This window comes from Bos indicus, chromosome 25 (genome assembly GCF_029378745.1).
Source record: "Bos indicus isolate NIAB-ARS_2022 breed Sahiwal x Tharparkar chromosome 25, NIAB-ARS_B.indTharparkar_mat_pri_1.0, whole genome shotgun sequence".
In the NCBI taxonomy this organism is placed as follows: domain Eukaryota; kingdom Metazoa; phylum Chordata; class Mammalia; order Artiodactyla; family Bovidae; genus Bos; species Bos indicus.
The window spans coordinates 115,441-130,592 of NC_091784.1; the positions used below are offsets into that span (position 1 = coordinate 115,441).

The 15,152-nt window shown below is 42.6% G+C and overlaps 1 protein-coding gene across 1 annotated transcript in view; it reads left to right on the top strand.

The window, feature by feature from the left end:
• Positions 1–4,471: 4,471 nt before the first annotated feature.
• The window catches only part of LOC109578040 (liprin-alpha-1-like), a 55,685-nt gene continuing 45,004 nt past the window's right edge, over positions 4,472–15,152 (top strand). The window contains exon 1 of the mRNA XM_070779260.1: positions 4,472–4,592. The gene's annotated coding sequence lies outside the window, so the exon portion shown is untranslated. The remainder of the gene's footprint in view (positions 4,593–15,152) is intronic.

The following is a 15,152-nucleotide window of genomic DNA, read 5'->3' on the forward strand; positions in this document are numbered from 1 at the left end:
GGAGGGATTGGGGGCAAGAGGAGAAGGGGACGACAGAGGATGAGATGGCTGAATGGCATCACTGACTCGATGGATGTGAGTCTCAGTGAACTCCGGGAGTTGGTGATGGACAGGAAGGCCTGGCGTGCTGAGATTCATGGGGTCGCAAAGAATCGCACACAACTGAGTGACTGATCTGATGTGATCTGATCTAGATTTAAATATGAATTCATCTTATATTCAACTAGGTGGAAACAAAGAGAAACTATAAGACAATGCAAAGACCTAGTGCTTTGATAAGCATCGAGGTAATTATTTGTTGGTTGTTAATTTCATATATATGATGCACCTGGTCATTTAACTGCTAATACAGAGCAAAATGTAATTCCTGGGGTCACTACCAAGGCTCATGAGAAGCCCAGGAGGACCTGAGAGAAGAGCTCTCAAAGGAGTCTCCATCTTTTTCATGCAGTGATCACTGCTCTCACCTCTTTAAGTCTTTCTCTTCAAGTCTTTCTCCTCAAGCCTCTAGCGCTGGTGTTGCCATAGCTCCTGTTTCTGTGACTCCGTCTAGCTCCCACCCCTTCCAGTAGGCCAATCACTACCTATAAATCTTTTCCCTGGCATCCGGGGTCTCTTAGGCAACAATGTGTGGTCTCTTGATTGGCTGGGAGATCCTGGCGGGCTGGCTCCAAATTTGGGCACAGGGACAGAATGGAAAAGTGGGAGGGCCCAGAGGGTGGGAAAGGCTGCCATCTCTCAATAGAGTGCTAGGACGAATATACAACCAATCCTGAAACAAACAGCATTAAATGCCCCCATTCAAGCTGTAAGTATTGTCCAAATCAGGCCAACCTACTGAGCACGCCCAGTTATATCGTTCTGGTCACTCCGGGGTTCTGAAACGTAAACTCCATTTCTCCGGGTTTTTAGAGTGGCCAACAGGTAAAAGAAGGTTGCAGGAAAAACAATTCTGGAGAGGTTCAATGAAAGAATAGCACCTGCACACAGGAAGGGAAAGAACGTGGGAAAATTGCCCAACACACAAACTCAGCAATGCTTCAACATGAATTGTAATTTATTGGATTAAGGAATTCAGGCCGACTAACAGATACACCAGGGAACCAGCAGATGGCATGCCTGAATAAGGATAACTCCAAATTTGGGAAATTTTCTGATCTGGTCTAATTTCATTAATGAAATTTATGAAGCATCTACCATGTAATGAGAGGCAGAGTGAGAATGCAAGAATAAAAAAAAAAAAAAAGAAATCTAATGAGGATTTGAAAGTACAATGTAGAAATAACTACTGGTATAGAACTATAAACTAATGCTAGAGAAAAACAACATTTCAGAAGGGACATCTGGGAAGTGTAAAACAGTTCTTATGGGCAGCAGCTAACCAAATTCAAAAAAGAAGACTTTTCTCATTATCGCACGTTCTCTAAAATACATAAAAAATGTACTCTCTTCCAAGGTAAATAAATGTAAACCCTATGTTTATATTGTTTCATTGTTTTGAAATAGGCAGCATTCATATATCTCCCGTTTAAAAAGAAAATGAAAAGTAAAGCTCATAGTTGCTGCTTTCTTTAGAGTTGACAAAGGATCAGTAAGTGGCCAAATCGAAACTTATGTTGTCTGAATTCCATCCCAGTGGTTTTAAGTATGGTTGTATGTTTTATGATCAGGTTGAACGTAAAATGAATAAACAAAGACTTTTGCAGGGGTGGAGGCCTGGGGGAGGTAAGTAGATGCAATACTAAATTACCATGTATTACTGGTTAACATGGATGGTTTCAAAATGGGTTCATCCAGAAAGAGACCAGTTTTAACAACTCCCTGGGAGAGTGTTGGGTCTTGGTGAAGTTCCTGAGCTACCAGGGAAGCCCTAAAGACTTTCTATTGGTGGTTATAACATTGAATGAAAGAAAGATGGGATTAAAGAGAGCCCGACACTTTATCCCTGTTAGATCTGAATATTTTTATCCCTGAAAATAAGGTCCCTTTCATTGATCCTCTCAACTAGCATCCTCTGGACCTCTCCTTGTTCAGCCCTTCACATTGTGTTCACGGTGAGCACATTGGCTCAATGTCCTCGAAAATTTAACATTACTTTCATTTAAATTTTTTTTAATTCCTTTTAAAAATATTTATTTGGCTGCACTGGATCTTAGTTGCAGCACACAAGATCTTGGATCTTTAGTTGCAGTTTGTGGGATCTAGTTCCCAGTTGGTCTTCAGTCGCTAAGTCGTGTGTGACTCTGAAACCCCATCAACTGCTGCACTCCAGGCTTCCCTGTCTTGCACTAGTTCCCAGACCAGGGATTTAACCTAGGTCCTCTGCATTGGGAGGGTGGAATCTTAGTTACTGGACCACCAGGGAAGCCCCTCAACATTATTTTTAAAGGGAACATTTCAACCATAAAGAAAAGTTTACAGACTTGCCTAAGAAACACCCTTTTCTCCCTGCAGAGATTTTTTAAAATGTTAACATTTTGCTTCATGTGTGTGATTAAGAGTTGAAGCCTCTTTTACATGCTGCCCAGATCTCATTTCCCACCCTGCCTGCCTAGAGGCATCCACTGTCATAAAATTTAGTGTGCTGCCTACTTGTCCACTTTTTATGCTTATTATATATACATGTTTGGCCTTGTAAACAGTGTGACTGTTTTAAAGAGCTATCATAATTTACATACTTTGTAGTTCGCTTCTTTCACTCAGTGGTCTATTTCTGAGATGTGATCATGTTGATACATTCAACGATAATTTCTACATCATTCCCACCTCCCACTAGGAGCCAAGATATGTTCTATGCCTGACAGTTTTCACAAGACCATGTGTAAATTGCATAAAACTGTGAGAGCAGCACATCTCTAGAGGATCTGAAGGTACAAGGGATCTAGAAGTACCCGAAGCAGGTCTATACTGCTTTTCATAAATGCTCTTAGCTGCTTCACTCACTCACCTTCAGTAGAGGCAGTGTTGGCTCCACAAGACACAATGACTTGATAAGAATCAGCCTATGGATCAATGTTATTTTTAAAAAGAAAAAGTATTACTGCATTAGTATTTATTAACGACATTGAAAATGTCATTTCAGATCCCTTTTATGGTGCAATTCGCATAGCTCATCTTCTGACATCAAACGATATTTATGACTGTCTAAGCTCAGTATTTATTATCATTTAGGGAGCATCTTTAAAACAGATTGTTTCACTGGTGGCTCAAACAGTAAAGAATCTGGCTGCAATGCAGGAGACCTGGGTTCCATCCCTGGGTCGGGAAGATCCCCTGGAGAAGGGAATGGCAACCCACTCCAGTATTCTTGCCTGGAGAAGTCCATGGACAGAGGAACCTGGTGGGCTACAGTCCATTGGATCACAAAGAGTCGGACACGACTGAGGGACTAACACTTCCACTTTTCTTTGTATAAAATAGTTGCCTATAATTAAAGATGCCACAGAGATGTGTCCCAAGGGTTTGGACAAACCACAGATTATATAGCTGTTTTTGGTCAGTCTCCTAACATGGGGTGGCAAAGATTCAGACAGAAGATTATACTAAAATACACCATTTTAACCAAGTGTACAGTTGAAGAACGTTAAGTACAGTCATACTATGCTACAAGATCAAAGTATTTCTTTAAGTCCTGTGTGCTACCATAGAACAAAATGATGGCTGTGAAGTCTAGGTTGAAAAGGGAGGAAAAGGAAGAGAAAGGAAGGTAGGTAAAATGATAGAGGCAAAGGTAACAGCTTTGGCTTGGAATGAGTGAATCCAGACTCAGCCCTTAAAACGCTGCCTGGCTTTGGCTAAGTCTTTTTAACCTTTCTGGACCGTTCTTTTCCACGTCTGAATAATGAGAGGTTAGGTTTAGATGATTTCTAAGGAATCTTTAAGTTCTAGAATAGCTTATGGAGAAAAAAATAAAATCACTTATGAAGAAAAAGAGAGAAGAAACATTTCCCAAAGAACAGAAGATGGGGAATGCCACCAATAACCTCAAGCCCCACCTGCTGACTAAAGTGGGTGTCGGTAAAGAGGGTATCTGCTCTGCTGCTTCAGCCTGGAGCTCTGCAATATGAAAGCTGACTACTTCTATCTGCACCCAGTACCACTCTCAGCACCCACCTCTTAATCAATTCCAATCCCCGGGTTCCCAGGGGGCACGCTGGTTCTCAAACAGGTTTTGGTGGTCTCTCAATAATAGCGTTCCAGGCTTGAGTGATGAGAGTCGCTGCACTGTCTCAGCAGGGAAGGGAGGGAGAGCTTTGCAAAGGGGACTGAGGGCATTTAAGAAAAGCTTCCAGAGCGCAGAACGACTCCGTTGGAGCAGGACAGGGCCAGGCATCAGCCTCGGCATGAGGTAAAGTGCAACGAAACCTGCAGACGGGTATCCAGAAGCTGGGCTCAAAATAGGAGCGCTCGGGCGAGCGTGCGCAGTGCGCCTGCGCAGTACGTGCGTGCGCATGTGCTGCGGCCATCGCGAAAGCTCTCGGTCACTCGGAGGCGCACGCTGATGGTCCTCGCTGGCTCCGTTTACCTGAGGGACCTTTGGCCGCCCCCGGCCGGCGCCGCAGCCCCCCGGGAGCCCAGCCCCGAGGTGTGAGGTGAGCCCTGGGTCGTGCAGGCCCCTTCCCGTCCTGCTCAGCGGGAAAAGGACTTGAGAGTGGGGACTTAGGAGGTGCCGCCGCGGCTGCCCGCTCCTCGGTCTAAGCCTGTGCCAAAGAGCCACGAGCAGCTGCGGCACCTCCTCCTCAAGGATCGTTATTCTCGTCTCTGACAAAACAAAAGCCTTGGGCGCTGTGCTGTGGAGGGGTGTCTCCGGGCTTTCTCGGGGTGGGTGGCGGGCCGGCAGGGGAGCCCGGGTTTGGGGCTGGGCGGACTGTGTGCGCGGACTGGATTAACCCTCTCGGTCCCGAATCTGCGCCCAGCAACCTGGTCGAGTGTGGCCCACGCTCCCTGCACGCCGCCCTCGGCCCAGCCCTGGGGCTCGGTCGGCGCCGCAGGGGCGTGTGGCACTCCCGGGCCACTGGGGGCTGTGGGTGGAGCATGCAGCTGCTGGCGGGGAGGACGATGCACGGAGGGCTGGGTGCGGGGCTGCAGGCGGCATCGCAGCATCTGGACTGCTTCCTGTTTGTAGTCCTGAGGGTTGTCCCCTCTCCTCCCTCCCGTCAGTTTTGCAAAGTCTGCATATTCCTCCTCGAGGCTTTCCCCTCTGCCCCCTTGGACGCTCCGTGTGTTTGCCCTGGGGTACCTCGGGGAGGTTCATCCGTAGCCTCTGAAATAAGGTTCTGTTAAACATTTCAAGACATTTTAACATCTTCCTAGAGGCCTTTTTCAGAATTAGTTGCCTTCCTCAATAAGAGAATAAGGGGTGGTTTTTTCTTTCTTTCTTTTTTCTTAACAAAAACATATGCCACTAATTTAGGCAGAGGAGTCAACTCGAAGTTGCAAAATATCTAGGAAGGACAAAAGATCTGGTTTTGGGCCCAGAATAAATGAAATTTTGAATTTTTGTTCCCTTCTGAATGTAGGCAGACAGAGCAGCAGAGCAGACCAGCAGCTATAGAAATAAATGACTGCTCTATAAGATTGGTCAAACAATATCTTATTTTATAGAAGTAGTTTGGAGAGACCTGTAATGTTTATATACGGGAATTGGGTTACTTGGCAAAGCCAATACCACAGGAGCAAGGAAACAAACACTTGACAAGGGGGATGTTAACCTCCCTCTTGAGCCTTCTGAAGCCTTTAGTGGCATGCTAACAGTCAAAGGGATGGATAAATCCGTAGTTCTGTTATTAAGAACCATTTACTCCTCAAGATAATGATTTCCCTCCGTCCTTTTTTTTTTTAACCCATCCGTACTTTTAAGCAAATCAATACCATCTTTTTCCTCCATAAGAAGAAGGGAAAAAAAAGTGTTTGTTTGAAGTACCAAACCACAACATAGAGGTAATAAGATAGGAAAGTGATGTAAAAGTTTAAGTGGGCAGGCTTGCAAGGATGTAGCTGAAAATAAAAGATAATTGAGATGCAGTTCTTCTTACAGTGTTGCCTTTTATTTAGTGAAATAAGAGGTTCCTCCTCTACTCCCCTCCCCACAAATGCTTTGAAACTGTCAGGAAAATAAGGTAATTAGTTTTCAGGAAGCATTTAACAGGAGGCTTCCTGTGTGCTGTTTTGGATCTGTCAGAAATTCTCTGTTCCTTATTAATTCCTAAATCCTCAAGCGTCTCCCGGGGGCTGAGGAATCCAGGCATTTCCTTCATTAGATTTTCTATACGGAGATAAGTACCCTCTCCTTCTTGTGAACCATACAGTAAAAGTGATTGTTTACAACTCTCTCTCTCTTTAATATGGATCACCTATGTTTTGTAAGTCTGGAATTTTAATCTTTATCTTTGCTGAGAACAACTACCTTGTAAGACAGTCTGTATGCCCACACCATGTTAATTAAAACACCTTTGCTCCATCAGAGCTCTGATCCCCGTGTCTTTCTTTTTCTCTCTCTATCAGGCTATTTCTTTGGAGCACAGAAGCCCTCTGAATTCACTTTTCTGCCCAGGCTTCTAAGACCCTCTTATAGAGAAGGCGCTGTGCGCCTTCACCACATCGAGAGGGAGCCTGAGGCCTCCGTGAACTGAGCGAGCCCCGTGCCAGGGGCTTTCTTGGCTTTCTGCGTAAACCAAGGAATATCAGCCTCTTTCTCTCCTTTACTTTCTTATCGTCGACTCTGGACCACCAGGGTCTGGTCCGTTAAAGGACCTCAACAATTAGTAAAGCCTATCGGCTTACCTTCTCTTTCCTCCTCCTCCGTTTTTTCTTTTTTTTCTCTTCCACTAATATTCCCTGCCTCTACATCTCTCCTAAATCTACCAGTGCCCTATTAATAGAGGAAGAAAGGACTTTAGGTTCTTTGATCCCTTTTTTCATCTTAGGTACTGTATTCCTCTGACCTTTATTTTGTGCTTTGAACATTCAGGTGGATTTTTCTAGAGAGATCCCAGCCATGATTGAGATATTTGAAGTAGGGAGACTTGCTGCTGCTGCCACCAAGTCGCTTCAGTCGTGTCTGACTCTATTCGACCCCACAGATAGCAGCCCACAAGGCTACCACATTCCTGGGATTCTCCAGGCAAGAACACTGGAGTGGGTTGCCATTTCCTTCTCCAATGCGTAAAAGTGAAAAGTGAAAGTGAAGTCGCTCAGTCGTGTCCGACTCTTGGCGATCCCATGGACTGCAGTGCACCAGGCTCCTCAGTCCATGGGATTCTCCAGGCAAGAGTACTCGAGTGGGGTGCCATTGCCTTCTCCGGGGAAGCTAAATAGTAAAGTGCACATTCTTTTTTTTTGTATAGCACAGTGTTGTGAGCGAGTCATCACTGGGCAAAGAGAGGGGGTTTTAAACTCACTGTAAGTCCTCTGTTGCCCACTTGACAGGCAAAACATCTCTCTCCCCGACTTAAATTTCGTAAGTGTTAGTAAAACTGTGAGATTTCATACTGAAAACTTACTCTGAGCATGTTAGTTTGTTGCTGTTAGACTGCTGTTGACTTTTATTTTCTTCAGGAGACATGTGTTAGGAAACAGTTCTTACTGCATCTTTACCTTCTTTCACAGGGAAGAGCAGTGTTGGCCTCAAGCATTTTTTAACCTCTAAATCTCTAGAATTAGAGACATTTAAAGCTGCAGCTGCCCACAAAAAGAGCAGTAGTGCAAATGAAAAGCAAAACTTTGAAATATGTATGAGAGGAATTGTTCAATATAGATTTGGGAGAAGAAGGGTCGCAGCGTCTTAAGGAAAGAAGTGAAGGTTTTTAATAGTGGCATTTCCAGAAGGTTAGGAATGAATGTTTGAAGAGTACCAGCTCCTCTTTGAGTAGAAATTAGTTTTAACTGACTGTTGCATCAGAAATGATGAATCTGTCTTTGAGTTACAATTTGTTATGCTGAGAACTAGCAACAGTTTTGGGGGATCCAAGGAATTCGCTGTGAATGAAGTTTAAGAAAAAACAACTAGGCTGCTGCTGCTCCTGCTAAGTCACTTCAGTCATGTCTGACTCTGTGCAACCCCATGGACTGCAGCCTACCAGGTTCCTCCATCCACGGGATCTTCCAGGCAAGGGTACTGGAGTGGGGTGCCATTGCCTTCTCCAAACAACTAGGCTAGTAGGCCTAAAAAAAAAAAAATCCTGGTCCTCAAAGTTTATCTCATTAAACTAATTTTATAGTTAAAACATGCAACCATGCTAAAGGGGAAAAAAAAAAATCAGGAGCTTGATATGAGAGCATTTCCTGAACACATTTTAATGGAACAGGGAAACGAGGCTGGAATTTCAACCTGTTTTTTTTTTTTTTTTTTTTAAAGTCCAGACTCTGGCCATCTTTTAGGACTTCCCTGGTGGCTCAGATGGTTAAGTGTCTGCCTACAATGCGGGAGACCTGGGTTCAACCCTTGGGTTGGGAAGATCCCCTGGAGAAAGAAATGGCAACCCACTCCAGTACTATTGCCTGGAAAATCCCATGGACTGAGAGGCCTGGTAGGCTACAGTCCATGGGGTCGCAAAGAGTCAGAAACGACTGAGAGACTCCACTTCACTTCACTTCTGGCCATCTTTTAACTTTCCAGTTTTAGTTTTAAAAGATCTTCTGCTTCTGCTGTCTCTAGAATTAAAAGTATATATAAGTTGTAAGATGGACTGGATTTTGATGCCTACTATTCATTTTAGTTTTGAACTTTATTTGTTTTTCCTGTATTTTTTTAAGCCCCATCACTCAGCACAGTGGAAGATTAGAATATCTTTTGTAATCAGTGGATGAGTAGACGGACTTTAAAAATGAGATAATGTAGCAAAGTGATACCTAGAGATTTGTAAGAATCTAGGCCCTATGAATTAAATATGCTGCTGCTAAATCGCTTCAGTCATTTCCAACTATGTGCGACCCCATAGACGGCAGCCTACCAGGCTCCTCCGCCCATGGGATTTTCCAGGCAAGAGTACTGGAGTGGGTTGCCATTGCCTTCTCCGATGAATTAAATATGGAGCAGAGATCAGCCCTGGGATTTCTTTGGAAGGAATGATGCTAAAGCTGAAATTCCAGTACTTTGGCCACCTCACGTGAAGAATTAAATCATTGGAAAAGACTCTGATGCTGTGAGGGGTTGGGGGCAGGAGGAGAAGGGGACGACAGAGGATGAGATGGCTGGATGGCATCACTGACTTGATGGACGTGAGTCTGGGTGAACTCCGGGAGTTGGTGATGGACAGGGAGGCCTGGCGTGCTGCGATTCATGGGGTCGCAAAGAGTCGGACACGACTTAGCGACTGAACTGAACTGATGCTTTAGCAACCAGAAAACAGTATCCTGAGAATGAATTTATTTTTTAAACAAGATATGGAAAACAAAAGGCCAAAACCCACATGAGTTTTAGGAAAAGGAATCTAGCACTTTGAGCAGTGATATGCTCTCAGTGTGTACTTTGCTGTCTTACAAGATGATGATTTCCTTGAGAGAAGAAGCTTCAGAGGTAGTGAGGGCTAATCCTTATAATGCAGTCTTGGAAAACTCTGAAAGAAGACAAAAGAATATCCTCCGGTTCCCATTGTAGCCAGTGTGTTTGAGGCAACCTTTAATTTGTGAATTGGAAACGCAAAATGCTATGTATATGTATAGTGTGTCCAGATAAGTAAATCTAAGCTGAGAAAGATGAAAGGAATCACTTTCTGTACAGAAAGTGTGAATTGGAATAGAATTGCTAGTATCTTTTGTTGCAGGGCCTTGCTGACAAGCCCCCAGGGCCCACTTTTGTCATTGTCTCTTCTGGGATTCTGCCGGCTTTCTTTCCTCTTCACAGCTGCCATCTCTTGCTTTTCCCACCTGAGTTCCTTGGGTCTGGCTTTGTAGCCAGCCTCTGAAGACAGTCTTCCAAGATTGCATGCCCTTTATTGCTGCTCTTCAGGACAAATACTCAACTTATTTTCGGGGCTTTTACTTTTTAACATCAAAAGGGAACTGGTAAATTGGGGAATATCAGATTCCTGATGTTACACATTGATAAAAATTAAACAGAACTGGACATGGAACAACAGACTGGTTCCAAATAGGAAAAGGAGTACGTCAAAGCTGTATATTGTCACCCTGCTTATTTAATTTATATGCAGAGTACATCATGAGAAATGCTGGGCTGGAGGAAGCACAAGCTGAAATTAAGATTGCCAGGAGAAATATCAATAACCTCAGATATGCAGATGACGCCACCTTTATGGCAGAAAGTGAAGAAGAATTAAAGAGCCTCTTGATGAACATGCAAGAGGAGAGTGAAAAAGTTGGCTTAAAGCTCAACATGCAGAAAACGAAGATCATGGCATCTGGTCCCATCACTTCATGGGAAATAGATGGGGAAACAGTATCAGACTTTATTTTGGGGGGCTCCAGAATCACTGCAGATGGTGATTTTAGCCATGAAATGAAAAGACGCTTACTCCTTGGAAGAAAATTTATGACCAACCTAGATACTATATTAAAAACCAGAGATATTACTTTGCCAACGAAGGTCCATCTATTCAAGGCTATGGTTTTTCCTGTGGTCATGTATGGATGTGAGAGTTGGGCTGTGAAGAAAGCTGAGCACTGAAGAATTGATGCTTTTGAACTGTGGTATTGGAGAAGATTCTTCAGAGTCCCTTGGACTACAAGGAGATACAACCAGTCCATTCTAAAGGAGGTCAGTCCTAGGTGTTCATTGGACGGACTGATGTTGAAGTTGAAACTCCAATACTTTGGCCACCTGATGCGAAGAGCTGACTCATTGGAAAAGACCCTGGTGCTGGGACAGATTGAGGGCAGGAGGAGAAGGGGACGGCAAAGGATGAGATGGTTGGATGACATTATTGACTCGATCGATAGGGATTTGGGTAGACTCTGGGAGTTGGTGATGGGCAGCGAGGCCTGGCATGCTGCAGTTCATGGGATCACAAAGAGTTGGACATGACTGAGCTACTGAACTGAACTGATATGCTTCCTAATTTATAGTTTCTCCTTCCCTTTCCCATCTTCCTTTTTTCTCGTAACACACTTGCCCTGCAGATTGTCTCAGACTTTATTTTGCTGTTTGCATCCCTGTGATGCTTTTGACCATGTTCCTCTGTCTGTTTTTGTTTTGAAAGAATAGTTCCAAGGCCCTGTAATATCTGCTTGTTACTCTGTATAATTTTAGCAGCCGTCGATCTTTCCCTAGGTCAAGAATTTTATTAGGGGTTTGTAAAGTGGTGATATTCTGTCATTCTTCGTTTCTCAGCTAGAATACTTTATCAACAGAAACTTCCTCATTTTGATTATTGGACTGTTGAGTTACTCTTGTGTTCAGTTTATATAAAAAAGAGAGTAAATATGCAACTGTTCTCCTTTGTTAGTTTTTAGGATAATAAATTGATTCATAAGAATCTTTCAAAAGTGACTAATGAGATCTTTCTCCTTTCAAATATCATCATTCTCCTTTCAAGTATCATTATGAAGTCATGGATTTTTATCATATTTTATGTGTTTCAGTCCATTTGCAGTTATTATTTTGTTGTGGCTCAGTCTGTTCTGCTTTTGGCAGTGAGCACCTCTTCAAGATAGCTCCTAAGTGTTTTTGATACTATCCTAGTGGTGTCTGACTGCTTCCTTGCTTTCTGGTATGATCCAACCTCATTTCGTAAAATTCTGCCTCAGAAGTTGAATTATCAGTTTCTTTTGTGAGCGCTGGTTCCTTTTAGTTGGAAGGAATTTTCACGGATTTTTACAGACTGCTCTCTGGGTGCTATGCTTATTGATACTAGGTTAGTAATTGATAGGTCTCTTCAAAGATGGAGCTAGGAAATACTTTTTTAAAAAAAGAAAGTTCAGCATGAGTTTATACTGATAACTTGTAATGAAATATTATTGGAGAGTTTTTATTTAAAATTTTAGAATTTTTGTTTCTTCTCATACCAAAACCTTATGATATACAGACATTACATAATTTCAGAATAATATCAGCATCATTACTGAAAGCACTGTAAGGTTTCTTTGTATTCCTTATGTCCTTAGGATGCATTTCACCAAGGATGTGCAGTCAGATTGCTGTGTTTTAGAGTTAAGCACTCCTCTGTTTGGTTTAACTCAATACACAGTGTAGGTTTGTTTTTCATTTTGATTTTGAGGAACGACTTAAAAATTTTTTTTGTTTAAATTTATTTTATAATCATGTTTAACAACTTGATATATATGACAAGGTACATTGAGAGGAGTCTAGTTTCTGGACTGTGTTTGTGCTTAGTCCCTCATTTGTGTCTGACTCTTTGAGACCCAATGGACTGTAGCCTGTTAGGCTCCTGTGTCCGTGGGGATTCTGCAGGCAAGAATACTGGAGTGGGTAGTCATGCCCTCCTTCAGGGGATCTTCCCAACCCAGGGATTGAACTCAGGTCTCCCGAATTTCAGGCAAATTATTTACCATCTGAGCCACCAGGGAAGGCCATGAATACTGGAGTGGATAGCCTATCCTTTCTCCAAGGGATCTTCCCGACCCAGGAATTGAATCGGAGTCTGCAGCTGGATTCTTTACCAGCTGAATCCTAACCTTATTCTTTCCTTCCCTTGGGGGTAGTTGTTTTTTTAAAGCTTTTTGTTTATCCTTCCATTAAAAGTTATAGTAATTGTAGAAAATGTCTATATAATATCTGTGTATAGCTATATATTCTTCCATGCTCTTTTGGTATAGTGTCATACTGTTTGTTTTCTCTACCTTGTTTTTTTTTTACTTAGCAATATATCCTAGCTATTTCATAGTAGCACTTATAGATAGTATTCCTCAGAATTTTTTTTTTTAAATTGTGGCAAAATATACATGTTGCACTAGTGGTAAAGAAACTGCCTGCCAATGCAGGAGATGTGGGTTCGAGCCTAGGGTTGGAGAGATCCCCTCGAGGGAGGGCATGGCTTCCCAATCCAGTATTCTTGCCTGGAGAATCCAATGGACAGTGGAGTGTGACAGGCTACAATCCATAGTGTTGCAAAGAGTTGGACATGACTGAAGTGACTTAGCATGCATGTACACAAAATATATATAACATAAAACTTACCATTTGAATCTTTTCTTGTTTGTTTTTTGGCATGCCATGCAGTTTGTGGGATCCTAATTCCTCAACCAGGGATTCAACCCAGTCCCCAGCAGTGACAGTTCAGAGTCCTAACCATGAAACCACCAAGGAATTCCCCCATTCCAGTTATTTTTAAGTGTGCAGTTCAGTGGCATTAAGTACAGTCACCTTGGTATGTCATTACCACTATCCTTTACTTTTTCAGCTTCTGAAACTGAAACACTACCTATTAAACACTAATTCCCTGTTCTCCCCTCCCCTCAACCTTTGGCAACCACCATTCTACTTTTTTTCTTTCTCTCTGAATTTGACTACTCCAGTACCTCATTTAAGTGAAATCATAAAATATTTGTCCTTTTGTGATTGGCTTATTTCACTTTGTACAATGTCTTCAAGATTCATGCATGTCGTAACAAGTGTCAGAATTTCCTTCCTTTTTAAGACTGAATAATATTTTGTTGCATATTTATGCCCAACGTTTAGTTTAATCATTCATGCATCAGACACTTGAGTTCCTTCCACTTTTTGGCTATTATGAATATAGCTGCTGTGAATACAGATGTATAAATATTTGTTCCAGACATTGCTTTAAATTTTTTTTGGTTATTCTCAGAAGTGAAATTTTAGGATAGCATGATAATTCTGTTTAATTTTTTGAGGACCCTCCGAACTGTTTTGTATAGCAGCTGCTCCATTCTACATTTTTGCTAGCGATGCACAAGGGTTCCAGTATCTCTGTATCCTCACCAACACTAGTTATTTCCTGGGTTTTTGTTTTGGAATAATAGCCATTGTATTGGGTACGAACTTGTCCTCATTTTTTAGTTCAGATCCTACTGCAAGACACTTGCTTTTGAAAGCAGAACTTGCTATTGAGGTCCTTATTCATCTTTGTAGGGCCAGCAGGTAACATAGTACTTAACACGTCAGATCAGATGAGGTCAGATCAGTCGCTCAGTCGCGTGCGACTCTTTGCGACCCCATGAATCACAGCACACCAGGCCTCCCTGTCCATCACCAACTCCCGGAGTTCACTCAGACTCATGTCCATCGAATCAGTGATGCCATCCAGCCATCTCATCCTCTGTCATCCCCTTCTCCTCCTGCCCCCAATCCCTCCCAGCATCAGTCTTTTCCAATGAGTCAACTCTTCGCATGAGGTGGCCAAAGTACTGGAGTTTCAGCTTTAGCATCATTCCTTCCAAAGAAATCCCAGGGCTGATCTTTAGGCAGGCAGGGTAGGGAGTTCTGAGATATCATGGAAACAAGCCACAAATATGTTCCCTCAGATATCCACACATTCTTTCCTCTTAAATGGCAAAATGTGCATTGACTCCTATACTTGCAACAAAGTAAATGATTTTTGGAATTTAAAAAAAAAAAAAAAAAAAAACTCTTTCTGTGCTTAAAAAAAAAAAAAATGAAATCCCAGGGCTGATCTCCTTTAGAATGGACTGGTTGGATCACCTTGTAGTCCAAGGGACTCTGAAGAATCTTCTCCAACACCACAGTTCAAAAGCATCAATTCTTCAGTGCTCAGCTTTCTTCACAGTCCAACTCTCACATCCATACATGACCACAGGAAAAACCATAGCCTTGACTGGACGAACCTTTGTTGGTAAAGTAATGTCTCTGCTTTTGAATATGCTATCTAGGTTGGTCATAACTTTCCTTCCAAGGAGTAAGTGTCTTTTAATTTCATGGCTGCAGTCATCATCTGCAGTGATTTTGGAGCCCAGAAAAATAAAGTCTGACACTGTTTCCCCATCTATTTCCCATGAAGTGTTGGGACCGGATGCCATGATCTTCGTTTTCTGAACGTTGAGCTTTAAGCCAACTTTTTCACTCTCCTCTTTCACTCTCATCAAGAGGCTTTTTAGTTCCTCTTCACTTTCTGCCATAAGGGTGGTGTCATCTGCATATCTGAGGTTATTGATATTTCTCCCGGCAATCTTGATTCCAGCTTGTGTGTCTTCCAGACCAGCGTTTCTCATGATGTACTCTGCATAGAAGTTAAATAAACCGGGTGACAATAAACAGC